The 27748-nt window shown below is 43.5% G+C and overlaps 1 long non-coding RNA gene across 16 annotated transcripts in view; it reads right to left on the reverse strand.

The window, feature by feature from the left end:
- ZNF532 overlaps positions 1–27748 on the reverse strand; it is a 107930-nt gene that overhangs the window by 67315 nt on the left and 12867 nt on the right. For 7 of the 16 annotated variants that reach the window (XR_002346168.1, XR_002346157.1, XR_002346171.1 and 4 more), the window contains one exon: positions 14180–14290. The exons of the other annotated variants lie outside the window; for them this stretch is intronic. This is a non-coding gene — a long non-coding RNA (zinc finger protein 532). The remainder of the gene's footprint in view (positions 1–14179; positions 14291–27748) is intronic. 16 annotated transcript variants of the gene reach the window in all.

The raw sequence follows: 27748 nt of genomic DNA on the forward strand, positions 1-27748 counted from the left end.
CCAGCAAGACTGCTGAGGCCAGAAGAACTTCATTTTCTAAATAGCCTCCTCCAGGGTAACTTCCCATGTGCAAAAAACCCAGTTCACACATAAGGTGAAAAAACAAAATACAAGGAGTTCTCTGTGGTGCAGTGAGTCAAGGATCTGGTGTTGTCACTGCAGCAGCTCAGGTTGCTGCCATGGCACGGGTCTGATCCCTGGCCTGGAAACTTCCACAGGCCGTGAGCTTGCCAAAAAAAAAAAAAAAAAAAAGAAGAAGAAAGAAAGAAGGAAGGAAAGAATATGTTTTAATTCTGTATGACTTAATAAGACATCAGTTAATACAGTCACGATTATCCAAAAATACATATCCTCTTGTTGCACTGAATCCTGAAGGTATCAACATAGACATAGACACTCTGGCCAAGACAGGGTTTTCTTCTTCAGTTAAAACCTAATGGTCCTAATTTGAAATACAAGTGATGTACAAGTTCAAACTGCTTCTGAAAGTATAAACACAGAGTCAATCAGGGCACTGCCTTGGGAAAGAGGAGAATAAACCCTGCCCCGCCCTTCCCTGCAGTCATCCTGTCATCCTTCACTGTCCCCTGCAGGCTATACCAACAAGCGCCTCCCCTGCCCTCCACCCACCCTTCCTCCCCCAGCCCCTCAGGAGAAGCCAAGGAAAAGAAGCAAATGATCCCTATGAGTCTCTGCCTTTTCCAGAAGCTCAGCTCACAATTCATGGCCTACTTCTTGAGTCAGCCCAACTCCAAGCACTCACGGGTCCCACGAAAGGTCTGCAGTAAAGAGCTCCTTTGCGTTTTGCACTCAGGTTCAGCAGCTGACGGCACCTCCGGAGATGGTGGCAAACCCCCAAACCCCAGCTCCTCACCCCCCAGCAGCTCGTCGGGGTCACTCTGCTCCACAACCCTCTCTTCTCCTTAGCAACTGCCCCCGCCCCCCAGAGGACAGGGGCTGATCCTAACCTTCCCGTGGTACTGACTCCATGCGTCCCTTTCCCACAGTCAGCTTCAAAGACCACAGGCAGGATCCCTCCCTCGGCCTGCCTGCCCCTCCACAGCTGGCCTTTCTAAGCTGGTCCTTACCAAGAGTGTGCTCCCTGCTCCTGGGCTTTGCCACATCCCTATTCCCTCTACCTAATGGCTAAAGGGACCTCCTCCACTCGCACCCTGGTGCCCCATTCTTGGGCTCGCGCCTTCACGGTCAGATTCTCCATCATCCCCAGATTCTCCATCATCCCCGGGCAGATCCTGTACCCGCCCCACTCCTTCTGGCCCCTTTGCCACCACTGCCTGAAACTACTGTTAAAACCCAGGCTGTAGGAGGAAATCTGGGTTTGATGGAACTGTTTTGTATCACAACTCTGGGGGTGGATATATACATCTATGCATTTGTCAATACCCAGAGGATTTTACTGCATGTAAATAAAAAATAAAAGCAACCAGGAATGAGGAAAGGCCCAAAATAAGAGACTAAGTATCACGAAGAACCTAACTACATTACAAGCCATAATACCCATGCTGAAGAGGGCAGGGAGGCAAAGAACCCACCCCAGTACCTGGAAAACAAAACCGTGATTGTAAGCTTAAGACCACAGAGAAAGGGAACCGTACACAAATACTGTTTGAAAAACTGCTGAAATCTGCATCAAGTCTGTAGTCTAGTTAGCACTATACCAATGATAATAGTTTAGTTTTGCTTAGTGTGTTATAATTACACAAGGTGGCTAAAGAAAACTAGGTAGAGGGTACTGGAAACGCTTGTTATTATTGCAATTTTTCTAGAAATTAAAATCATTCCAAAATAAAAAGTTAAATGAAGATGAATGCTTTCATTTAATAGTGTATAGCTACTCAATGAAATAAAATGAGTGCCTCACAGCTAGAAAATGCTCCCCAAATAGTCCAGTCCCATTCTTTGTTCCCTTGTGCTTTGTGCTCACTGCCTGTGTCCTTTCTGACTGCCACTGCCTTTCAGCAGAATTTCACTTTCAGCTGTCCTTTCCTCTCGTGGACCCTACAGTAAGCACTTCCCGGGGGCAGGGGCTGACTTTCCCTAACTCCCTGGCTCTTCCCCTCCTTCAGTCTCTGTCATCTCTCTTTGTTCAAAGATAACCTCAGCCACCCTGTGATCACTGCAAACCCACATATTCACAGAACTCACACATTTCTACCTGCAGAGCCACCTTTCCAATGGTCAGTTTTATATACCACTTGACTTGCCCTGAAGGAGGTCAAACTTAGACTAAAGCCCTCTTGTTCCTTTCCTCTAAGTCCTATCTGTGTTGTCCAGGACTCTCCCCTCCTCCAGGATGCCCTTCACACACTGCAATTCACAGGCTATGACACACAGATACCAGTTTGGAAGGATATAAAGCTCTTCACAAACACAACACTGAAATACATATGGTAAATGGCTGGATTTTTCTACGTTGAACAGATTTCTTTCAGCAGGACAGCCTCTGCTACATTTAATAAACATAAATCTCCAAAAAGAGGGATGTGGTAGTTCCCACGTTTTGATCTAACCACAGGTTATTCTTTCTGATTCGTGAACACAAATGCCAAAGTGATTTCCCAAGTGGCTGCACCAATTTTGTTGCTGCCATTATGCATTAGAGTTACTTTAAGTGCACCCTGCCCCCCCACTTTATAAATATTTATTACCTAATGTCTAAGGTGACAAAAAGATGACTTCTTACACAATTTCTAGAAAGTTTAAACTTTTCCTCATATGGTTTGCTCACTCGGTTATAAAAGAATATTTGTTCCGTGAGTGATGACTGAAAGCGTGGAGGGGGATGATGAATTTCCTATTTACTTCTCTCTGCAGCTCCATGAAACCACATATTGACCTATATTCTGGTCATTTAACTTAATAAGCAAGAGCCTACAAAACCCATCCATAGAGTTCCCCCAAATAAATTAGCTTCTATGGACTAACCTTGCTGAAGAGAATGCGCTTTTAACGTCCCAGCCACACAACACGAAGGCATGGCTACGCGGTGCAAGCCCCTCCCCACGCCAGCATTCCCTCTGCCCTCAGACAGCCACCCCCAGAGCTGGTCAGATGTCACGAGGGAGCCTTGTCATGATCAAACACACTGAACAGAAAGCAGAAAACTTGAACAAGGAGGGCAGGTAGACAGAGATTTTCAAGGAATGTTCTTACACTTTCCATCCCACAACCACAGCCAGGAGGCCCGTGTGGCTAAGCAGTTTGTGATTATAACCTTCCTCATCACAGACTGTCTAGATCTGAGCAAAAGAAGAAGGAAGCTGTGTGGGCAGCACTCTTGGGCAGCGGGGCTGGTACAGAAAGTCAGGGACTCACCTTGTCCAGCACAGAACCCGTGGGCTGAAGCAAAGATGACTCAGCAGGTCAGAAGCAGGGAGGTGGAGGAGGAGATGCTCAGAGCAGAGGCGCAAGGCATTGTCCGCACCTGAGCTCCACGGCCCCCAAACCACAGCAGACTTATGGACCAACACTTCAGGGCTGGCCAAGCTTCTCGAAAGCACAGCAGCAAGCTGGGCACTGACATATGAAAGGATCCTGCTCTCTCCTCTGCAGGGGGGCAGAAGGTCAGGGTTGACACCCACCTTCGGCAAAGCCCCAGGACCCTCTCAAGTAAGTTTTCCTCAGGGGAGACGCAAGAATTTTATCACACTCTTAAGTTTTGACTCTAGGTTAATAAAATAAAAGATCAATTAACTATGTGGAGTTCCCATCATGGTCAGGCAGAAACGAATCCGACTAGGAACCATGAGATTGCAGGTTTGATCCCTGGTCTCGCTCAGTGGGTTAAGGATCTGGAGTTGCCATGAACTGTGGTGTAGGTCACAGATGTGGCTCGGATCTGGCATTGCTGTAGCTGTGGAGTAGGCTGGCAGCTATAGCTCAGACCGGACCCCTAGCCTGGGAACTTCCATATGCTATGGGTGTGGCCCTAAAAAGACAAAAAAAAAAAAAAAAAGAAGTGATGGTGGGAACAGAAAAAAAATAATGTATATTCCTGTTTTGAAATAATGAGTAAAAAGAAGTATTCATTTCAGTATAGTTCACTCACACTTATTAGGAAGACATGTGTTCAGCTAGCTTCTCAGGGTTTCCCCATAAAAGACAAATTTAGAGAAGAAATTACTTCCTGAAGATGTGAATTTTATATTCCTCCAATTGCCTACACTTTAATTAATCTCCTTCATTTAACCATCCGGCTACCCTTAGCTTTCTCTACGAATCTAAGCTGTACTTTAAATTGGGAAAGATAAAATGTAAACCTCTAACTCCCAGGTCCATTTTCTTTCATCTGCTTATTTTGCCTTGATAAAACCAAATGCTCAAAATTTAATTTTAATAGGTTTTTCACTATCTCCCTAAGGGTCAGGAATCTGTAAAATTCTTATAAAAACTGTAATAAAAGATACAAATCTCAGACCAAAAATATCACTGACCCAAATTTAATCTAAATTTGCAGCCAGATCCCTATATAGTGTCAATACCAGAACTCCAAACACATTAAAAATAAATTAAGTAAAAGCAGCTTAATCACCCATCCAAGGAATAATTTTGTACAGGTCTAGCCTTCTAAAAATCTGACAGCTATAAAAACCTAATCTGGGCAACCTGATGAAAAGACTCGATAGGAAAAAGAAGAAATGAGTCATGTGAGAAGGTGAACCAGCACAGGGGCGGATTCCTGGCACAGACCCAGCATGAGGATAGCCAAGGTCTGGGTTCCAACACCCCTCTCCACTAAAAGGGACCAGTGCTCCTGGGAGAAAAGGCCAATTCCAACATTAGGCAGGAAATGCACAAAATGAGCCTGGAGCATTCTGTCGTGCCAGAAACTAAGGAAGTGCTCCAAAACAAAACAAAAAAAAAGGAAACAAACTGCACTGAGAAGGGCACGTCAAAGGGACAATGAGGTCAGCCCAAAGAGCTCCCAGGGGCCAAAGCTGGTACAATCTGAGCAACAGATGAGGCAATACTGCATTATAACCCAAATTGTAAAATAGATACCCATGAGTCCATACTGACAAAAATGACTGCAATGACTGAATAGATGGGAAACAGCAAAACTCACGTGCACAAAAATTCCAATTAATTTATGCCAATGTCCCACCCTGACAGAGGAATAATCCCACTCTTTAAATGACTTGCTTCCTAAGAAGACAATATGGAAAAGGGAGAGGAAAGAGTACCTCCACAGAGGAAATGCCTCACAAAGACTGAGTGAGGTGACCAAGGTCAACCTCAACAGTGCTGAGTCCCCTTGCTATCACAGGGCAGCAGGTTACCCAGCCTCACCATGGGGAAAAGCCTCAGCCACATCCCAACTGAGGGCATTCTACAACCAACACTTAACCAGTCCTCAAAACTGTCAAGGGCATAAAAAACTAGGGAGGCCTGAGGAACTGTCACAGCCAAGAGGAGCCCAAGAAGACATGATGACCTAATGCAATGTGATCTCCTGGATGGGATCCCGGGACAGAAAAAGGACATTGGGTAAAAACTGAGGAAATCTAAATAAAGCATGAGCCTTAGGTTTTTTTTAAGTAAGGCAGAGATAATGAACAGTTAAGAGAGTGGGGGAATATTAAATGCAAAGAGGGGAGCTGGGATGAGCAAAAGATGAGCATTATAAACAAGAAATAATTCCTAAAATGTTTAAATAACAGCTCTGCATATGTGGAGATTAACTTTCCATTTTATCCTCTTACCCATAAGCTGCCTCAAGGTCAGCCACTGACTAATCAAAATGGCTTAGCAATTTTTAAACCAAAGTTTCCTAGAAATAGAATTTTTCAAAGTTTGTACTCTCCGTGCTTTCTGCACACAAAATGATGGAGGTTACCTTCAGCTACTACAGCCAGATCCAGTCTGTGACCACAGACGATAAATGATTTGTTTCTCTTTACACCCCGTGCTGGGCAGCAAGATTACTGGATCACTCAGAGTTCACATATAAAACAAGTCCCTCCTGGTGATTGGTTGTACGGGTCACATGGAGAGAAATGAAGCATTTACCCACCTTGTCATCCTTCAGAGGTCTTCTAACAAGGCTGCCCTTACCTTTTTTCAATAATAACAATGTTACTGGGGTTTGCCATTCCAAAAGTGAACAGCTAAGATGGGAACTACTATTTTCCTTTTTTTTTTTTGCTTTATACAGCCACACCTGCATATGGAAGTTTCCAGGCTAGGAATAGGAGCTACATCTGCCTATACCAGAGCCACAGCAACATGGGATCCAAGCCACATCTATAACCTACACCACAGCTCATGCCACCACCAGATCCCCAACCAGCTGAGTGAGGCCAGGGATCAAACTCACATTCTCATGGATACTAGTCGGATTCATTTCCACTGCACCACAACAGGAACTCCCAATATTTCCCTTTATATAAATTATATTCAGTATAATTTCCCAAACAAATAATAAAATCCATACCTGTGACAAATCGGTGTAATTAATGGCCCACATACAGGACAACTGAGTAAGGTATACATTTCATTTTTTTAAATTATAATAAAAATACACATATAAAATTTACCTTCTCAGGAGTTCCCATCATGGCTCAGCAGAAACAAATCTGACTAGTATAATGAGGACTCGGGTTTGATCCCTGGCCTCACTTGGTGGGTTAATGATCTGGCATTGCCATGAGCTGTGCTGTAGGTCACAGATGTAGCTCAGACGTAGTCTGGATCCCACGTTGCTGTAGCTGTGGTACAGGCTGTGGTACAGGCTAGCGGCTACAGCTCAGACTCAACCCCTAGCCTGGGACCCTCCACATGCCGAGGGTGCAGCCCTAAAAAGACCAAAAAAAAAAAAATTTACCTTCTCAGAGTTTCCACTGTGGCTCATCCGGTTAAGAACCCGATTAGTAACCATGAGGATGTAGGTTTGATCCCTGGCCTCACTCAGTGGGTTAAGGATCCAATGTTGCTGCAATCTGCAGTGCACGTCACAGAAGGGGCTCGGATCTGGCGTTGTTGTGGCTGTGGTGTAGGCCAGCAGCTACAGTTCTGATTCAACCCCTAGCCTGGAACCTTCCATATGCCACAGGCACAGCCCTAAAAAGCCAAAAAAAGAAAATTTTACCTTCTCAAAGATACACACTTAATTTTTATATGGAATTCTTCTTCCTCACCAATCCTGCCCCTTTTCCTTGGCAATGTTACATCCATGCTCTTTATAATCCCTGGCACTCCTTTTGGACCATCTCATCTTACACCTAGAAAAACACAACACCCTGTTCTCCAACCTCTCCTTCAGAACTGCCAGGTGAATCTTTCTCAAACTCCATTTTAATCATTTCTATCACTCCTCTCTATTAACAATCCTCAAATCACCTTCACATTAAGTCCCATTTCCTTGTTCTGACACCAAAGACCCCAACCAATTGGAGCCCGACCATCGTTCTGCAGGAGTTCTGCAAGTACGTGGGGTGGGGGGGGCCATACACATTGTTTCTCTTGGGCCAGGCTATTTCTTTTTTTTTTTTTTTATAATTTTTTTTATTTTCCCACTGTACAGCAAGGGGGTCAGGTTATCCTTACATGTGTACATTACAATTACATTTTTTCCCCCGGCTATTTCTTAACCTAGAATCTCATACACACACCCCTCCGTTAGCTAGGTACAAAGAACTTATTCCTCAGGTTTTGCTGAAGGAAGAGCCTCAGGTTCCTCATCTTTCAAGTGAGAAATGATAATAGCTGTATCACAGGACTGTAGTATAAATGAGAACAAATTATACAGAAAGCATCAAATAGCATGTTAGTAGGCATTAACATGCTATTTTCTTCCTCTCATTGTCTATTTGTTAGAATAGTAAAACAAAATAGGAAAAATGAAAGATTTGTTTTTGGGGTTTTTTTTTTGTTTGTTTTGTCTTTTTAGGGCCGAGGCATATGGAGGTTCCCAGGCTAGGGATCAAATAGGAGCTATAGCTGCCGGCCTACACCACAGCCACAGCAATGCAGGATTCGAGCCATGTCTGCAACCTACACCACAGCTCACAGCAACACTGGATCCTTAACCCACTGAGTGAGGCCAGGGATCAAACCCACACCCTCATGGATACTAGTCGGGTTCATTGATCACTGAGCCATGACAGAAAACTCCCTGAAGGACTGTTTGTAAGACAAGAAAGTGAAGTAGTTTTGAGGGGATGATGGTTTGACTGGAGGAAAAGGGGGAAGAGGAGCACTCCTAGGTACTTTCAGCACGATGGCCCTGGGTCCTTATTATATCTCATTTCATTTCAAAATGCTGACCTCTTTCCTGGTGCAGATTCACCTCCAGTCCTGCTCTAGGGATCAGCCATTGGTGGGTCACCTGGAGCTCATACAAAGAAAGAATGCACAGTTTCCTCTTAAAGGGCAGCAAAATTTCAACTCATAAAGCAAAATACTTCAGTATGTCTTCTGTTTTATGACCTTTTCTCTTAATTTTGAAACCGTGTCTTCCTAGTCAAGAATAACCAAGGGCCAGCTGCCATCTGACCTGTCCCTGCCTAACCCTGCCTCGACCACACCTCTGAACCATGTTTCCACGTTGACTGGGAGGTCACAGGGCCCCAGCTCAGACCAGACTCCCCAGAGGGCTGAGCACCAGCATGATTCAATCACAACACAACGTGGTGGATGAAAGCCAGGCTGGGAGTCTCCAACATCACCCACCCCAGCCGGGAGTCCTCATCCAGAGGAGCAATGTCTGAGTCCTAAACCAATACCAACAAGCCACTGCACCAAGAGAAGCTAGAGAAAAACAGGAACGGAGACTGAGCTGGGAAAAAGTCAAAGCAATAGTGTGCTGTGTCCCCATCAAACTGTAGAGGCATCTACCTCGTAGCCACCTAGTTCTCTGGAAGCTGACTTTCAGTTCTTCAGGGAAAGAGGAAGGCAGGTAGTCCTGGAAGTGGGAAAGCCTGGCAGGCTGTGAATGCACAAGGGGTGGGTGCAGACCCTTCAGAGAAATCTGAAGACATGGGGACAGGGCTCTCTGGCAGCAGCCCCAAGGAGAGCTTATGTCGACTCAACCCCAAAGGACCTTAGAACTCATGACCTTGTATTTGCCACCATTTATAACAAGTGATGTTGTCTATCTTCTCTAATTATCCAGTTCAGTCAGAGTCCAAAAGTCTATTTTCTAAAACTGCCCAAGAACAGGTGCTGACTATCTGGCAAATGCATGAGAGTATCCTGTTAAGTAACTGAAAGTGATACCCATTGTCACAAGCTCAGAGCCCCCACTTCCTCAACCTAGAAGACACTTGGGGGCCTGGATTCAAAGGATGACCTTCCAGCTCCAAGTCAACTACCCCATATGACCACTCTTCAGACATGTGAAAACCGCTAAAAAGTCAAGGACATAAAGGCCATTCATCTGAGCCTGGCAACTCTCAGCTCCAAAGATCAATGTTCAGGTCAAGCAAGGGCACTAAACAAGGGATTTTTTTTTTAAGGGTAGGAAAGTGGGGAGAGAGAAATAGAGAACAAAGGAAAATTCACATGTCTGTCAAAGGGTACTTGAGTCAATCCTCAGAATGCAGTAGAAAAACAGAATGTTTTTAATATTTTAGTATTTTACACATGGCAAGGACTTCCCATAAAAGAATGTTGACTGAACTCATGAGTTTCTTTCCCTTCCCTCCTGAAATTCTACAAAAATGACATTAAAAGTGTTTTTTTTGTTTTGTGTTTTTGTTTTAATTTTAGGGCTGTACCTGCAACATATGGAAGTTCCCGGACTAGGGGTCGGATCAGAGCTACAGCTGCCAGCCTATGCTACAGCCACAGCAACACAGGATCCAAGCTGCGTCTGTAACCTACATAACATCACGAAAACGTGGGATCCTTAACCCACTGAGCGAAGCCAGGTATCGAACCTGCATCCTCATGGATAGTAGTTGGGTTTATTACCGCTGAGCCACAATGAGAACTCCTAAAAGTATTTTTTAAAAGATTAAAAAAAGCAGAGTTCCCGTCATGGCGCAGTGGTTAAGGAATCCAACTAGGAACCATGAGGTTGCGGGTTCGGTCCCTGCCCTTGCTCAGTGGGTTAACGATCCGGCGTTGCCGTGAGCTGTGGTGTAGGTTGCAGACGCGGCTCGGATCCCACGTTGCTGTGGCTCTGGCGTAGGCCAAGAGCTACAGCTCCAATTCGACCCCTAGCCTGGGAACCTCCATATGCCGTGGGAGCGGCCCAAAGAAATAGCAAAAAGACAAAAATAAATAAATAAATAAATAAATAAAAGATAAAAAAAGCAATTATATAGAGACAGAAAGTAGATCTGTGGTTCCTTATGGCTGGGAAGTTGGGAGAACTGGAGTAATAGCTAAAAAGCACAGGGGCTTTTTTTTCCACTCCATTTTATTCTATTTATTTTTAATTAGAGTTGATTTACAAGGTTGTGTTAAGTTTCTGGTATAGAGCAAAGTGATGCAGTTTTATGTATATACAAAACTGTGCTATACATTAGGTCCTGTGCTATACATTAGGACCTTATTTTTTTATTGTTTATCTAGTTTATATATAGTAGTTTGTATCTTCTAATCCCAAACTCCTAATTTATCCCTCCCTCACCCCCCTTTCCCCTTTGGTGACCATAAGTTTGTTTTCTACATCTGTGAATCTGTTCCTGTTTTGTAAATAAGTTCACTTGTATCACATTTTAGATTCCACATATAAGTGATATCATGTATTTGTCTTTCTCTGATTTACTTCACTTAGTATGATAATCTCTAGTTCCACCCATGCTGCTGCAAATGGCATTTCATTCTTTTTGTGGCCGAGTAATATTCCATTGTATATATGTACATCTTATCAATTCTTCTGTCGATGGACATTTAGGTTCCTTCTGTGTCTTGGCTACTGTGAATAGTACTGCAACCAACACTGGGGTGCATTTATCTTTCTGAATTAAGAGTTTTTGCCTTTTCCAGATATATGCCCAGGAGTGGGACTGCTGGATCATACGATAACTCTATTTTCAGTTTTAGGAACCTCCATAATGTCTTCCATAGTGACTGCATCAATGTACATTCCCACCAATAGTCAAGGTTTCTTTTTGAGGTGATGGAAAGGTCCTACAACTGACTGTGGAGATGGTTACATAACACTGTGAAGAGACCAAAAACCACTGAACTGTATGTTATAAATGTGTGAACTGCATAGTATGAGAACTGTAACTCAATAAAATTATTACCAAAAATATATATCATATACCCACAGGATAGGGCCATGAGAATGGAACCAAAGCCAATAAAGTTCTGGGGAAAGGAAGAAGACAGAGGGCAAGATGTTACAGCCCAAGGTCTTGCAGGAGGGAGATTAGGAGATGCAGGACAGACCTAGGCAACTTCAAAGACACTCGGGCCTGGGAATCAGCAACAGAGACACCAGATATGGAAAGAGTGGGGCTGAAAACAGGGAGTGGGTGAAGTCTCAACACAGAGCCCTTTTATGATGCCCTGACCCTCTGCCACCTGAGGCAGCTGGAGAAGGGCAAGAGACAAATTCTCTGGGTTATCCAAAGCCATGGAGGCTCAAGGTGCAGAGCTCCCATGGTGAGATAGGAGATGGAAAAGCCTGGCCTTCCCTTTCCTCCATGTCTAAGGCCAAGAGCCAAGTTTATTCCCCAGGCAGGAGAACAGACCCTAAGAAACGAAAGCTCCAGTGAGATGGTTCCTGGTGCTGCTGCTGGGGGTTTTTCAGGGGAGAGGCTCCACAAATGACCCTAGAGAGGCCCCCAGAGAATGGGTCTGTGAGGGCAGACCGTCCATCAGCCTGTCACAGTCTCGTCCTTAAAGATCACCAGACCTGTGGGAAAGCCTCCCACTCGAAAGAGACCAAAGTAAACAAATAAGAGAGCAAGATGAGGACAGAAATGCCTCAGAGTAAAAGAACATATCTATGTACACAAATAATATCCTCGGAGGAAAAAAGACAGGAAGTCACGGAAAAGCAGCAGCCAAAGAACAAGAAAGAACATTTAGAAAGAATAAATATTCATCACTGAAATAAAAGATAAAACAGGTGACCAAAAAAAAAAAAGTCAAGGAAATCAGGAAATCTCCCAGAAAGTGGAACTCGAAAAGAAATCTGGACAACAGGAGGGAAAAGGTTTGAAAATTGTAAGTTAAATCCAGTTGATTCAACATCTGACTAATAAGAGTGTTTCACAAAGAGAAAACAAAGAGACGATATTATCAAAGAAAAACTACGGGAATACCTCCCAAGACTAAAGGAGCCAAGTCTCAGACTGAAAGGGTTCTTCAAGGCTGCCAGCTACATTTGAATTTCACAGAAATGACCATTAATCTTTTCCTAGAAATACGGTCCATTGTTTATCTGGGCATCTTCTGTTTTGGCTAAGTTCGGCAAGCCTCTACCTCTGATGGTTTAGCTAGCATCTCAAAGGAAAAATGTCCCCACCATAGCCAAATTATAGAACACCAAAAATTTAAGAAACACAACAAACGACAGAACAGGACTTACTGTGCCCCAGGCACTGTTGGGAGAGTTTTGTGTGAATCCCCCCACAGCCAATGGGGCACTCAGTACCTTTGCTTCCAGACAAAAGGAGCCTCTGCCCTGGGCCTGTGCTTTACACAAGCCATTTATCTAAATGTAGAGATTTTTTTTTTTCTTCTCATTCTCATAGGAAAGTTTTGTTTCTGTTTTTTTTAGATTTGGAAACTGGCTGAGTGATGGGAATTATGGGAGAGAGACAGATGGGGTGGGGGAGGGGCATGATCCCAGCCTCAGCCCTGGGTGGCAGAGCCCCCACTGCTTTCCTACAGAGAAGGGGCAGGTCTGGGGAGCGCTTACAGCTGCCTGGAGAGCCTCAGTCAGAAAAGGCTCAAGACAATTATCCCGTTAGGAGAATCCACCCACGGCCAGGCTCCCTGGGAGCTTGAGCTGCTCAGTCTACAACTAGTTCATCAGGTCCAGGGCCAGTGTCCGGCAGAGCTGCCGGTGCAGATTCCTGCTGTCACCCGAGGCCGGTCCAAAGATCAGGGCGTCTTCAGACTTTGGGTCTTGGGGGACACACCAGAGGAGTAGGCTTCCAGGCCCTGGGTGAAAACAGGTGCCAGGCCATAGCTACAGCTTGATTTAAACCTTTTAAATATTTAGGCATATGGTATATATCTTTTAAATATTTAAATATATCTCTTCAATATTTCATGATGCCTTTTAAATATTTAGCTATCTGGCCTCCATTTGGGCTCTTACCCCAGGCCCTGCATCCTTAAGGGCAGGCCTGGAGACCATTATTATTATTACTATTCCTCATTCTACATTAGGCTGAGAAAGTTTAAGTATGCTGCTCAAGGACAAAATGGCCAGGAAAGGGTAGGGGATGGACGCACACCCAGACCTTCTGCCTCCACAGCCCAGGCTCATAACCCCACGAGAAGAGAAGAGAAAGCCAGGAGGTAATTTCTAAAATGAAGAAGTCTAAACTTAGCAGTGTAAGTATATTATTTAGCAGTAAGAGAAGAACAGACCAAGGAGTTAGAATTAACTGCCTATAGGGATGAGAACTGGAAAATATTGTTTGACCTTTTTTTTAAAAATCTATGTGTCCCAAGTATTACTTCAACAAAAAATTTAAATTGTTAAACATTGTTAACCACCTGAACATCTCAACTCCTTCCTCCATGTAAACTCAAAAATTACTCTGCTCCTCAAGCCTCTTTTCTCCAAAAATGCGTCAGATACGCCCAAGGCTTTTCCTAAACAGAAATGCAAATCTGTCACAATATGAAAACAGTTTACTGACTATACCCCTTAGGATGTTACTGCATTCAGTGTGGTCTCAAAATTGTTTATAATACAGCAAATTCTGTTTTGTCCCAAAACGCTATATAACTGTAAACCCCAAAACAATCCCACTTGGTTGCAAAATCAGGTGTCGTGACTACTCAGAAAGAATTTTTTAAATGTATTTTCCTTTTTTAGGTCTCTTTCCCCAAGCTCAATGCATTTAAAAGACCCTTACTCAATGAGAGTTAAAAATAAAGGGAAGGGAAAAAGGGGAGAAAAGAAAAGCCTTTGACATTTAGCTACTTTTAGATGATCTATATTCTGAAAAAAAAAAAAAAAAACCTACTTATAAAGTTGCTTAATTCAGAAACAGCTGAACTTTTCCAGCGAACTTACCAAATCTAAGAGCACACATAATGAAATGTGAGTAACAACTCCCCCTTAGACCAGGACCAATATCAAAGAGAAATTCCAACCCAGAGAATTTTTTGGGTTTCTGTCCAAGTCCTGGGGGGAGAAACAGAAAGAAAAAAAAAAGGCTTACAACCTGAAACTTGACCCCAGAACAAAACTGTGGCCCTTTGAAGAATATAATCTGTGTCGCCTTTAATGTCTCTAGCTAACCACGCTGCCCATTTTAAAATGGGAGGTCCCACCAGGCTGAGATGGGCTCTCCCAACCTGGTCTTCTGGTCTTCACAGGCGCTAGTCTTCAGCAGACACCATCTTCTCCCCATTCAAAAATAGCCCTCTGAAGACACCTCTCTCTAACTGATTACTCCAAGCTGCTCCAACTGTCCAACATATTGGTCTTTTCAACATTTATGCACATCCTATCTTGTTTATATAATAGCTCTAAAGAAGAATCTGAGGTGTGGTTTACAGTTAGAGATTCACCAAAAACTGTGCAGGGGGAGGAATATAAAGATGCGTATCGGAGCTCCCATTGTCACTTAGTGGTTAGCGAATCTGACTAGCAACCATGAGGACGCAGGTTCCATCTCTGGCCTCTCTTAGTGGGTTAAGGATCCCAAGTTGCTGTGGCTGTGGTGTAGGCCAGCAGCTACAGCTCTGACTGGATCCCTAGCCTGGGACCTCCCTATGCTGCAGGTGCGGCCCTAAAAAGCAAAAAAAAAAAAAAAAAAAAAAAAAAAGAAAGAAAGAAATGTATTCTAATGTCTAGGTCCCTTTGTAACATCTCTGGGGAAATGGGCTGATGTCAGCAGGGTGCTTGTAAGCTCTAAGGTCCAGAAGTCTGAGGGGTGGAAGCCTGATTTTTAGCATTTATTCATTTCTGTGATTTAAATATTGCCACCGTGATACATTTCTAGCAGCTGATACGATGTCCCTGGAAGGCTGAGAAGGGGCTCACACAACAGGCCGGTGAGCCCGTGAGAGGCAGCCCCACACGTTCACAATCTCTACATCATTGTTTCCCAAATTGTATTTATAGATACTTGGAGGGAAGAAAGATTCTAGGGTCCAATGGTGAAACAAAATTTAAACTGGCTTCTTTACCACAAAAGATCCCCAAATCCTTATTCTCACCGCCCTTTTGAGATCTTTAATATAGCAACATGCATTTTGAATCACAAAGCAGGGTTGGCATGTGACAAGTTTACCAAATCTATTTGACCTCTGCACCCTTCTGTCCTTGAAGAGTATCTCAGAGGTGATCCACGCCCTTTGGGAAACACAGCCTTAAAGAAATGAGTCTATTAGCTTGCAGCCAACAAGCAGACACTCCACACAAAGCAGAGACAGCCAGGCACCCAGATGTCCAATACTCTACTGAGCGCCACCAATACTGGCTGTGGTTGGCGCACCCTGTCAGACAATGCTAGTGCGTCTAAACTTAGTGACAATTTACACAGAACAGCCCAATTACAGCCTCTGCTCATTGGCTCAGTGCCTCAGGGATACTGGATAAAGGGAAAGCTCAGGAACAGTTTCTTCTGGCCTTTTCTGTGGGATATGAACTTTTCTCCAGGTCCCACAATGCACCTCTTACAACTCCAACAGCCACCCCCCACCCAAATCTTAAAGTACATTAAGGTCTAAAACAGCCCAGGTAGGGCACAATATTAACCTATGTAAAACTGCAAAAACATTTAGAAAAAACGGATAGGGCTAGTTGCTGTTGTTGTTGTTTTGTTTGTTTTTGGGGGGGTCTTTTTAGGGCCACACCCACAGCCTAAGGAAGTTCCCAGGCTAGGAGTCAAATCAGAGCTGCAACTGCCGGCCTACACCAGAGCCAAGTCTGCAACCTACACCACAGCTCATGGCAACAGCGGATTCTAACCCACTGAGAGAGGCCAGGGATCGGACCTGCATCCTCATGGGTACTAGTTGGGTTCATTACCACTGACTCACAAGGGGAACTCCTTGATAGGTTGGTTCTGATCATAAACTGCCAAGCAGTGCTGACAATGAAGTGAGTAATAGGAGGCTCAAAACTGAAGAAAAGGCAAATGATTAATTAATTCCTTTGGGAAGAGTAAGGAGGTCTATAGTCTTAAAAACCTTGTAAATTAGTAACAGAGCAAGTCATGGTTTATTGGGTTTGATTAATGAGAATATTATTTTATTTTATTATTTAAACCCTTCCTAAACAGATGAAAGGCTTTCTCTGATGAAAACCACATATTTATTGATTTTTTGGCTGCACCCATGGCACATGGAAGTTCCCTGCCCAGGGACTGAATCTGAGCCACAGCTGCAGCAATGCCAGATCCTTCACCTGCTATGCCACAGTGGGAACTCCAAAAACCACATCTTTATGCTCTTTTGCAAAAGTGCTGATAATCAGAAGACAAATGATGGACTAAGAACAAGAGGTCAACAGGGATCTGTTACACAGGTACCGGGAGGTCAGAGATGGGCCATGGAGCCTCCCTCCCTCCTCTAAGCGGTCTCGGTTTAGAACCAGGGGAAATGATTCTTCCATCTCACTACCAAAGGCGGTAAATACAGGACAAGGAAAAAGCCACAATAAACCCAGTGAGCATTCTGAGGGCTTTTCTGAAAGATTAGGATATTCTGGAGCTGATCCATACTTACATTAAAATGTGCCACCATTCTATCCCACGCAATCACTGCCCTCTCTGGCTCCCACACATGAGATGCAAGGGCCAAAGGTTTTAAAGAAAAACGAAACAGTAAAGCCAGCCATTTCACAGGTCGGTCTTGTCTTCAAGCAGTTCTGATATATTAAGTAATAAGGACCTAGGTCCAAAAATGTATACAGCTTCCCAATTCCCTCATATCTGAAAGTTAACCATTAATTTACTCCACAATGGGAAAAGTCATCAATGTCCAAAGTAATGAGAAACTTCTAATTATTCTTTTTTTTTTCTTTAGAGTACAAATTAGAAATTGCTGATCTGATAGCCTGGAATAACCAACTTGCTCTCAGTTTACTGACAAGCATTCCTTAAGACTGCCTGTGTAATGGACACTACAGAAATGATAGGTCAAGGACCCCATCATTTCATCCATCAGCAGCGAACCCTGAGGACCTTTGTATGTGCTTTGCTGCAATAACAGCATCCCACCTCCTCCGTCTCTTTCATATCCCACTCAGGGATCTTCTAGCCAATCTCTAGTAAGCATTGCTACATCATCAGAATCACTGTTTTTTGTTTTTTGTCTTTTTGCCTTTTCTAGGGCTGCTCCCACGGTATATGGAGGTTCTCAGGCTAGGAGTCTAATAGGAGCTGTAGCTGTCAGCCTATGCCACAGCCACAGCAATGCAGGATCCAAGCCATGTCTGCGACCTACACCACAGCTCATGGCAATGCCAGATCCTTAACCCACTGAGCAAGGCCAGGGATCAAACCCGAAACCTCATGGTTCCTAGTCAGATTCGTTAACCACTGAGCCACGACGGGAACTCCCTAGAATCACTCTTAACTCAAGTGCCCAGGTAGTATCTTTTTATTTACAGGCTACCATTTATTCAAAAATACCTCTTTTTCATTCCTGGATTTTAAAAAAACATTTTTATTATGTAAGAGTAGTGTATGTTCTTTGCCAGTACTCTAAATCCCAGATGTACAAGCAACAGAAAGTAAAAGGCCCACTCAAATCATTGAAAACACCTGGGATACAGACTTCTAAATGCATATATAAGCATAAATATAAATACACCTATATGATTTTAACATTTTTTTTACATTCAGCAACACATCAGACATCTTTCCATGTCTACGCATGTTTCCATCACATCACAGACCTATGCCCATGTTAATTCAATACATACATCTGTTCAGGAATACCCTTTTAAATTTAGGCTTTGATATTTTCCAAAATGATTTTGCCAAAGCAAGGAACTGCAGAAGAAACCTTTCTTCAAGAAGTCTTGCCAAAATCAGAACACTTCAGAAAATAACCTTTAAAATATACAGTGCTGAGCTTCACCCGTTTGCTTTAAAATTCTGAAAATACATTTTTAACTCATGTGATAAAGTGAAAGATGAGGGAAACAGAGGCATTAAAACCATTTACTCATGCTCTTAAATCACCACTCTTACGTTAACCATGTCTCAAAGCATATATTGTGTCATTTGTGTCATCCTATCCATTAAGAAACTTTACAGTAAACTACATTTGCCTATGGATAAATCTCTATCCATATGCCTGGTATTTCAGTACTTTTAGTTTCATTTTCCTAAAGGATCTTAATCTGAAGGAAATCTAAGCAATAAATTCCTCTTCAAACTCAAGGAGAGTCTGAACCCAGGACTTCATCAAAACTCAGGAGAGAGAGCCAGCTGCTTCAGGCCGATACCTGATATCCTGTTAAGCCAGGGTAAGACACAAAATGGTGGTCAACAGTACAAAGGGTTGGTCAGAAAGGACGAGATAGCTAGTCAACTTTCAAAGGTACCTTTAGTCAGACTTGATAAATTCTTATTTTAAGTAAACAGTCTGAACACATATGCAAAACATAGACCAAAGCCGAGTATAAGAAAGCTTCTAGACCCCATTTACAAAACACAATCTCTTTTACCTGGTCATCGTCTAAATATCCGTAAGTCTAAATATCCATAAGTACGAGGGTCCCAGGTCCCTCTAAAAGGAAGGAAGGAGCCATTCACCTACTAGGAGGGGCAGGTCCCAGGAAAGAGGAGGAGGAGGGAAGGAAAAAAGAGGGATGAGCAGAGACAGGGAGGGAGAACAGAACACATGAACAAAGAAATTCACACAACAGTGGCTGGTAGGGATATAGGGGATACTTGATATATAACTCATACTTTTTTTAATTTTCAATTGAAGCACATTTTAATCTAATTTTAAATTTAGAATTTTTTTTTTTTTTTTTTTTGGCTTTTCAGGGCCACACCTGCAGCATACAGAGGTTCCCAGGCTAGGGGTCGAATCGGAGCTATAGCTGCTGGTCTACACTACAGCCACATCTGTGCCCTACACCACAGCTCATGACAACACCAGATCCTTAACCCACTAGGTGAGGCCAGGGATCGAACACACATCCTCATGGACAGCAGTTAGGTTTGTTACCCACTGAGTCATGACAGGAACTCCCAATTTTAAATTTAAAGTACAAAGTATGTTTTAAACTTCTCAAAAAAGAGAGAAAGGGAGAGAGAAAAGAATGCCTTTAATGGAGCAATTCAAAGTCATGGAGATATCCAGTACAGTTAAAAGTCAAAAAAACAACTAGAAGTCATTCAAGAGGTAATAGCTAACCTTCTGGTGAAAAAGAGCAAGGAAGAATCTGGAAGCCCGAGGCACAGTAACAGCCCTCTGGGTGGAAGGAAAGCAAACGAGTAGATAAGCCCAGGTTATAACAGTGAAGTACTGACAAAGGTACTTAATTTTACTTAGGAGTTTCTATTTTTTAAGCACCTGCTCCAGTCTGGGGAAAATGTCCTTTAAATGTTCTTTAATGTGATACTGTTTTCTCAATAACTCCAATTTATACAAAAAGCCAAAAATATATATGGAGAGGCAAGTAAAAGTAATATTTAGAAAAAGTAAAAGAAAGACACTGGATGTAAGGTACACCCTGGAAAGGTATTTAAATCAAATATGCCACAAATATTGTGTTTATTATTCGTGACTAAATGCACTGAGTTTTCATAACTTAGATCAGAACATAATCCCAGAAAACCCTTTACGGAAGACAAGTCCTACTTTTTCCATGTTCTGGTTTACCCGAGGAAAGACAACTAGAATAGGAAATCAGTAACAAATCATTTCTGAAAGCAAAGCACAGAAAGATCAAACAAAACTAACAAAAAGATCGACTGTGGAGGGCTCCTTTAATTTCAAAGCCCCTGCTCAAAGGACAATCGATTTGCATGTGATATCTGCTCCCCAGGGCCCTATGGGACCCCTGGATAAAGCGGCTTTCACAAAGCTCACCCTCGGTCACTTCTTCAGGAAGTGGGACTAACCACTGCTCACCCTGGCTCAGCGCAGTCCTAGGATTTGGAAAAGGACTAGCAATCTTGGTGCTCTCAGGCCTGGGGTTCTGCTTGGCTTTGCAGTTTTTGTTGAGGCCCTGGTGGGAGACAAAAGGCCCTGCACTGCTGCCGTTGGAGCAAACGGTTTCTTTATGTCCCTCTTCTGCCACCAGACCACCTCCCCGACACAAAGCACGGGAGACACGGGGTGCTGGATCACCCTGAGACTGAACCTGCATCCAACATACCCAAATTAAGCAACTCCAGTCAATCCACATGACCGACGTTTTCTTTTTCTTGCTCAAGAGTCAAAAATAGAATTGTGCTGACTTGCCGTGAGTGCTAAAGTTCTTCAACAGTGGAATATCTACTTACTGAATACACAAAGCCTCCAAAAAGGCCTGTCCTGTGTTTCTCTTTAGAAAGCAGAATGTAATTTAAAGGGCAGAGCTGCCCTCCGGTTAGCATTTCAAAATGACAATGAAGGCTCTGCTTAGAAACACTTGGAGGCAGAAGTCAGAGTTGACCAGATACCAAACCACTGCACATGAAGAGCTGGCTCACTTCTGCCCAGGCAGCCGTGTGAAAGAGTAAGCCGCCTACCGGGTTATCAGAACTAGCTAGCCGAACCGGGTTATCAGAACTCAGTCATCGGGCTGTGAGTTCTCCCGAGGGCTCCTTCATTTCACCTCCAGGAATGCCTCTGGGAACCAGGTAATCTACCTGGGCTGACCATCTCTGCAGATCTGGTGTGAGTTAGTAAACAGGTGTTCAGGGCAAGGGCTTATCCAAACCCCACCCCCCAACCCCCTGTTTTTTTTGTTTGTTTGTTTTGGGTTTGGTTTTTTTTTTTTTTTTTGTCTTTTCAGGGCGCACCTGCGACATATGGAGGTTCCCAGGCTAGGGGTCTAATTGGAGCTGTAGCCACCGGCCTACGCCAGAGCCACAGTAACGTGGGATCCGGACCGCATCTGCGACCTACACCACAGCTCACATCAACACCAGATCCTTAACCCACTGAGGGAGGCCAGGGATCAAACCCGAAACCTCATGGTTCCTACTGGGATTCGTTTCTGCTGAGCCACGGTGGGAATTCCACCCCCCCTAACCAGCCCCCCCATTTTAATGAAAGAAAACCTTCAGCTGAGAAAACTAGCAACTAGTGGGATTTTTCTCTCCAACAGCACACTCACAACCAGGAAATTCCTAAAGTCCGGAAGGGAAAACCTGCTCTTTCCTTAGTTTATTTCCAAAGGAAAAAGGAGCAAGGATCCTAGCTGCTGTCTCTGGAAGACATGTCACTGATCTTAGGGCATAGGGGCAATGTTTTAAACCAAAGAAATAAAATTTTCCAACATGAAGGGCATCTGTATAAAAATGGTGCAGAATTATCTGTGATACAGCAGGACACTGGAAAACGTGTAAATGTCCATCAGCAGGGAAATAATTTTATCAATTATGGTACATCTTTTTTTCTTTCATCTTTGGCCGCACCTGCAGCATGCAGAAGTTCCCAGGCCAGCGATTAAACCTGCACCACAGCAGTGACCAGAGCCATTACATTAACAATGCCGGATCCCTAAGTTGCTGTACCACAAGAACTCCTGGTGTGTCTTTTTTTTTTTTTTAATTGTGGTAAAATACACATAAAACTTACTACCTTAAACATTTTTAAGTGTACAGTTCAATATTGTTAAGTACATTCACACTGTTTATGGTACATCCTTTTTAATAGAGTATTATGCACTTATTAAAAGCAAGGTACAGGGGAGTTCCCATGGTGGCTCGGCAGAAATGAATCTGACTAGGAACCATGAGGACGCAAGTTTGATCCCTGGCCTCGATCGGTGGGTTAAGGATCCGGCGTTGCCATGAGCTGTGTTGCAGGTCGAAGACGTGGCTTGGATCTGGTGTTGCTGTTGTTTTGTATAGGCCTGCAGCTACAGCTCTGATTTGACCTCCATATGCCCTGGGCAGGGCCCTAAAAAATTAAATACTGACTGACATGAAAAAGATACACCATTTAGTGGGGGTGAGGGGAGACATCCTAAAACAATACATAAGCTACACATACCTCCATATGTCGCAGGTGCGCCCTGAAGCTACACTAAAATTTAGAATAAAAAATAAGCATATTGAATTTCACATGTTTATGCAGGTAGATAAGTAAAATAAGTAAACTGCATTTTTATACATTTATACACACAGATATGTAAAATTTGTAGATATGTGAAATTCAGAGAAAGCCTTAGGAGGTATACTAAACATCTGACACTTGAATCCAAGAAGGGCAGGTGATGGAATGTAGGGGCAGAATGTTTTTCAAAGTTCATCCACCTAAGCATTTTCAAAATCTCACATCTACAGGCAAGTAGATGAAAGTTTAACCTCCCTATGAACTCAGGGACAGTTAAAATCATCAACCTAGGCAATTCTGTCAAAGGTACTTTTGCAAAAGCTTTTTCCCCACTGGATAGAGTACATCCTTTTAACTAAAAGACCCCCTGTGATGGCAATTCACTAATTTGTCAATGAATTTATAGAAATACTGAAAGAGTCTGGGCTAAATCTGTCACCATTAATACACTTCAGGAAAATTCATTACAGCCTCTTCTTCAAGTGGGTTAGTCAAATAGTTTCAAGGATGAGAAAGCAAGAAAAAAAAATTCTAAATTTCTTCACTATGAGTTGGATAGAAAATGCTTCATTTTTGGTGAATTCCAATATTTCAAAACTAAGAAATCACTTACACATCCATTTAAGTATTAAAAACAAAGGATCCCGGGTTAAGAGAAAAACCCATAAAGGCTTTAGAAGCATTCCTCTCACATTCTGTAAATGCCACACTTTTTAGTAGCATCTCTACAATTCTAGCTTGAAGCAAAAATACAGATTTTCTAAATTAGAGGTGATATTTTGAGAACAGAAAGGGGAACTTCAAAATAATTTCCCTTTGTCACCTGAATAAGCCTTCGAGATTTTTGCAAAAAGTCCTGAATCCTGCACAGATGCCTTTGTCCTTGAAATGCTCCAATCAAACCAGTGGCTGAGTTTTTGCTGTTTCATATTCGTTTTACCAGCAATTTTGTAACTTTAAATATTAAACTATTTGCAAGCATTTTTGAGACTCCCAGCCCTAGAAAACACAGAGGAGAGCACACATAGCTGAAGGTATCCTACTCTCCTCCTCCACACGCTTGCTGGCTTCCCTCAGAGGGCTTTCTCTTGGAATTTTTACCATCCAAGGGTTTTTTTTCCCTCTCTTTTTTTGGGTCCACCCAGGGCATGTGGAACTTCCTGAGCAGGGATGGTTATAGCAGTGACAGTGTTGGATCTTTTACCTGCTGCACCACAGGAGACCTCCTACCACCCAAGTTTTGAATACTATCCTCACTAGGCTCTGAGTCAGTCCTCAAGCGGGGTGATTCTGCCCCTCCTCTGGCATCACCACAGACATTCTGCAACATCCAGAGACATCTTTGGGTGGCACAACTCGGAGGGAGGCAAGGGTGCTACTGGCACCCAGGAGGGTACTGAGGAGAGGCCAGGGAGGCTGACACCCTGCACTACACAGGACAGCCCCCACCAAGACTAGCCAGCGTCACCAGTTCTCAGGTTGAAAAACCCTGCGCTATAAGACCGGACGTCCCCCTGACCTCCTATTCTCCTCCTAACATCACTACAAACCTGCTCCCCTTGGACATCCACTCCAGAGCCTCCTCCCAGCCTGGAGAGGGTGGCATCACTGCCACCAACCGAGGACATGTGTAGACAGAGGGGCTCCCCACAGGGTTATCAGTTATTCCAAAATGAAGCCATTGTCTAGCCTTTCTAGACACCAAATTCACTGAAGCCTTTTGGATGTATGAAATGTAGTACTTTCATCTGTAAGATGTGGCTGAGAGCACCCCCCATAGAGTTGGCATTCACGGCATGCCTACTGGCTGTTGACTTCAAATACACTCAACGTTCTCTTCCTGTGGCAGATGGAAAACAGAGCCCGAGAAATAATTATATCACACTGTCCAATGCTATCTTACAAGGAGAAGGAGGGAAACTCTGTATTTCTCTTATTTTTCATGAATTTCATCAAAGACAACCAATAGCTTGGAACAATGGTCACATAGGAATACTCATGTTACTCAATTTTCCACCAAAAAGGGGAAAGAAGGGAATCTGGGAATTCTAGGAATTTGGCAAATGCTGCGTTAAACACACACACAACACACACACACAGCTTTCTCTTCTCAAGGCTTCTTTGAACCTGCAAGTGCCGATGTGAACTTGCATGAAATTTCATCATGGGGCTCCAATACCCAGGCTGGGAACATGGCCCAAGCGTCTTTGCAGCTGGAACCTTTCAGGGTGAGACATCTTTGGGATATACTTTTTTTTTTTTTCTTTTTGTCTTTTTAGGGCCGCACCCTCAGCATATGGAAGTTCCCAGGCTACGGGTCTAATCAGAGCTGTAGTCGCCCGCCTACACCACAGCTGTGTCTGCGACCTACAACCACAGCTCATGGCAACACCGGTTCCTTAACCCATTGAGCAAGGCCAGGGATCGAACCCGCAACCTCATGGTTCCTAGTCGGATTCGTTAACCACTGAGCCATGACGGGAACTCCGACATATTTGAAAAGAGGTTTAATCCATTCTTCTCCTTGGGAGATGGCACTAGGAAGCAGGAGTGCATTCTGGAGCTGAGTCTGAGGGGAATGCTTCCTGCTTATTTTTCTCATCAACTCTAACACCATGTTTTTCTTGGTAGTTTCTCTCCAGGGGCACCTCTACGTTAACCCAAGACAACTTAAGAACAAGAGAACAAATCTCCAAATATGGAGGAAGAACAAGAAGGTGTTTTTAAGGGACTCTGGCTTACCGTTAATGCCAGAGAAATGATCATGGAAACTAGCCGGTTCTCTAAGTACTGCCAGGAGGAGGCTATTTGTGTTGCCAAATGCACATGCACACAGGCAGGCACACATACTTACATAAAGGCAGAAAAACCAGGGGGACCAAGATATCTCTTCATGTTTACCTACTCTCAGTAGCCACAGCCATATCAGAGTCAGGCAGCAAACAACACATACCTCCTGGATCTCCAGGAGAAATACTGGTTGACCCAGAAGCCATGGCTTTGAACCTCAAAGATATTTGAGCCTTACCACTGATCAGCTGGAGAAACAACACCTATAAACCACAGTGCATTGTAGTGGTTAAAAGCACAGTCTGTGGAATAAGACAACTTGGCGTGAGTCCTGGCTCTGCTCTTTAATAAAAGTTGCAAGACTCTGAGCAAGTTACTTCTTTAAGCTTCTATTTTCTAGGGTAGAAAATGGAGACAGAAGTTCCCGTCGTGGCTCAGTGGTTAGTGAACCCAACTAGTATCCACGAGGACGTGGGTTCTATCCCTGGCCTCGATCAGTGGGTTGGGGATCCAGCACTGCTTTGAGCTGTGCTACAGGTCACAGACGTGGCTTGGATCCAGCATTACTGGCTGTGGTGTAAGCTGGTGGCTACAGCTCCAAATTGACCCTGGGCCTGGGAACGAAACTCCGTATGCCACGGGTATGGCCCTAAAAAAAAAAAAAAGAAGAAGAAAAGAAGACAGTAAGGTCTACTTAATAGCGTTATTATGAGAATTAAATAAAATAATCCAGGTAGGTGCAATCTACAGTACCTGGAATATATTGAGTAGCTATTAATGTGAGCAATTAAAACATCAAAACAAGGTCAGTGATAGTATTCCAGGACAGAGAAAGCCCTAAAAAGAATTCAGTCTCAACTCTGAGGCCTCAAATGAAGGGAGGATAAGAACACAGATGGCACCAGAATTTCCAACAACTACATGGACTTAATGATGACCATCCTTCACTTAAATACCTCTTGCAGAGAGGCAGGCCAGTAAGGTCTTCTAAGAAGCACAAGAGATGCAGAACAAAATTTTCCTATCCTCAACAACCTGAATCCAAAGAAGTAATAGCTAAATTTGAAACTCCAACAGAGGTCAAGACTAAAGGAACAGAAAATTTTTCAAAATCTGAGTCACCCAAATCAAACCCAGCAAAGCCTAATTATTACTACTCAAGTGCTAAGATTATGTTTAATCTTTCCCAAAATAGGCACTGGGCAGATAAACCAGACTTGAATTTTTCCAAATGACCTATACCTATGAGGGGCCCCAAACATACATACACTCACATCACACACACACAGAGACAGAGACACACACACACTCCTATGAGAGGCCTCCTACACATCTATGCACCCATGAGAGACCCTGACCATTAGACTAAACAATTCCCCCAGCATCTGGCCTGTTTTCCTATCATCCAGTGTATTAATCAGACAGGAGCACATGCTATACATTTATGGAGCACATACTAAAAGCAAAACATACTGTTCTTGTGATTTTGAGTAAACAGAAAATGCTTCCTTTCTATATTCAAAAGAGCTCACATACCTTGGCTACAATTCTAAAGAACGTAAAGGGTAGAGACTTCAGGTCTGAAAGACCCAGGTACAAACACTGAATGGCCACTCAGCTTTGCATGTCTATTCATCCTCGGAGTTAAGCCCACCCACTTGTCAGGGTTGCTGTGAGGCCTAAGCACTCAGAAATCGGAAGTGGCTCCAAATAGACACAGCTTCCTTTGCTGCACTTTCCCAAAGCAACCAAGTCACCCTTTAGCTATTTTCCTGGCAACTCTCATTTTTTCATCATTTCCTGTCTCAAAATCTCTGTCTCATTCTGAAAACCCTGCTCTGTGTCCTCTGCACACGTTTTTGTCTCATACCCAAGTGCTAAGCATTCCCGTAACTTGCCTCCTTTGGTCTTCTTTCCCTTTCTGTAAGACTCAATCCCTCTGCTTTTTCATAACTGCACCCAAAATTTATCTCTACTGGAACCTCTACTTTGATCCAAGGTCTCCTTCTTTGTATATCTCCTCCCGCCTCTACCCTTAGAAGCCAAGTAAGCATGTCAGAAAACAGTGTTAAAACACAAATTCAGGAGTTCCCGTTGTGGCACAGCAGAAACGAATGCAACTAGTGTCCATGAGGCTGTGGGGTTCGATCCCTGGCCTAACTCAGTGGGTCAGGAATCTGGCATTGCCAGAGCTGTGGTGTGGGTCGCAGACGCAGCTCAGATCTGGCATTGCTGTGGCTGTGGTATAGGCTGGCAACGACAGCTCCGATTAGACCCCTAGCCTTGGAACCTCCATTTGCTGCGGCGCTTTAAAAAAAAAGAATACAAATTCAATTCACTTATGGGCAAGTTATTTTCTGACAATAATTAATTAAGGCCAAGCTACAGACCGCCCTCCTGAAACAATACTGTCACAAAGCACCCCCATGCTCTAGGCTACTAGTAAGGAGGACAGGTGAAAGATGGGATGAATCCAGGAAAATCCATTCCAACTGGAAAAACCAATAGGTGATCCACAGAGTCCTCTTCGTATACAAACAAGAGCACATTCTATAAACGGCAGCCCCTTTTCGTTGCCTCCTTTTTGCCTATGGCTTGTTGAACTTTCCTA

This window comes from Sus scrofa, chromosome 1 (assembly GCF_000003025.6).
Source record: "Sus scrofa isolate TJ Tabasco breed Duroc chromosome 1, Sscrofa11.1, whole genome shotgun sequence".
Lineage (NCBI taxonomy): Eukaryota > Metazoa > Chordata > Mammalia > Artiodactyla > Suidae > Sus > Sus scrofa.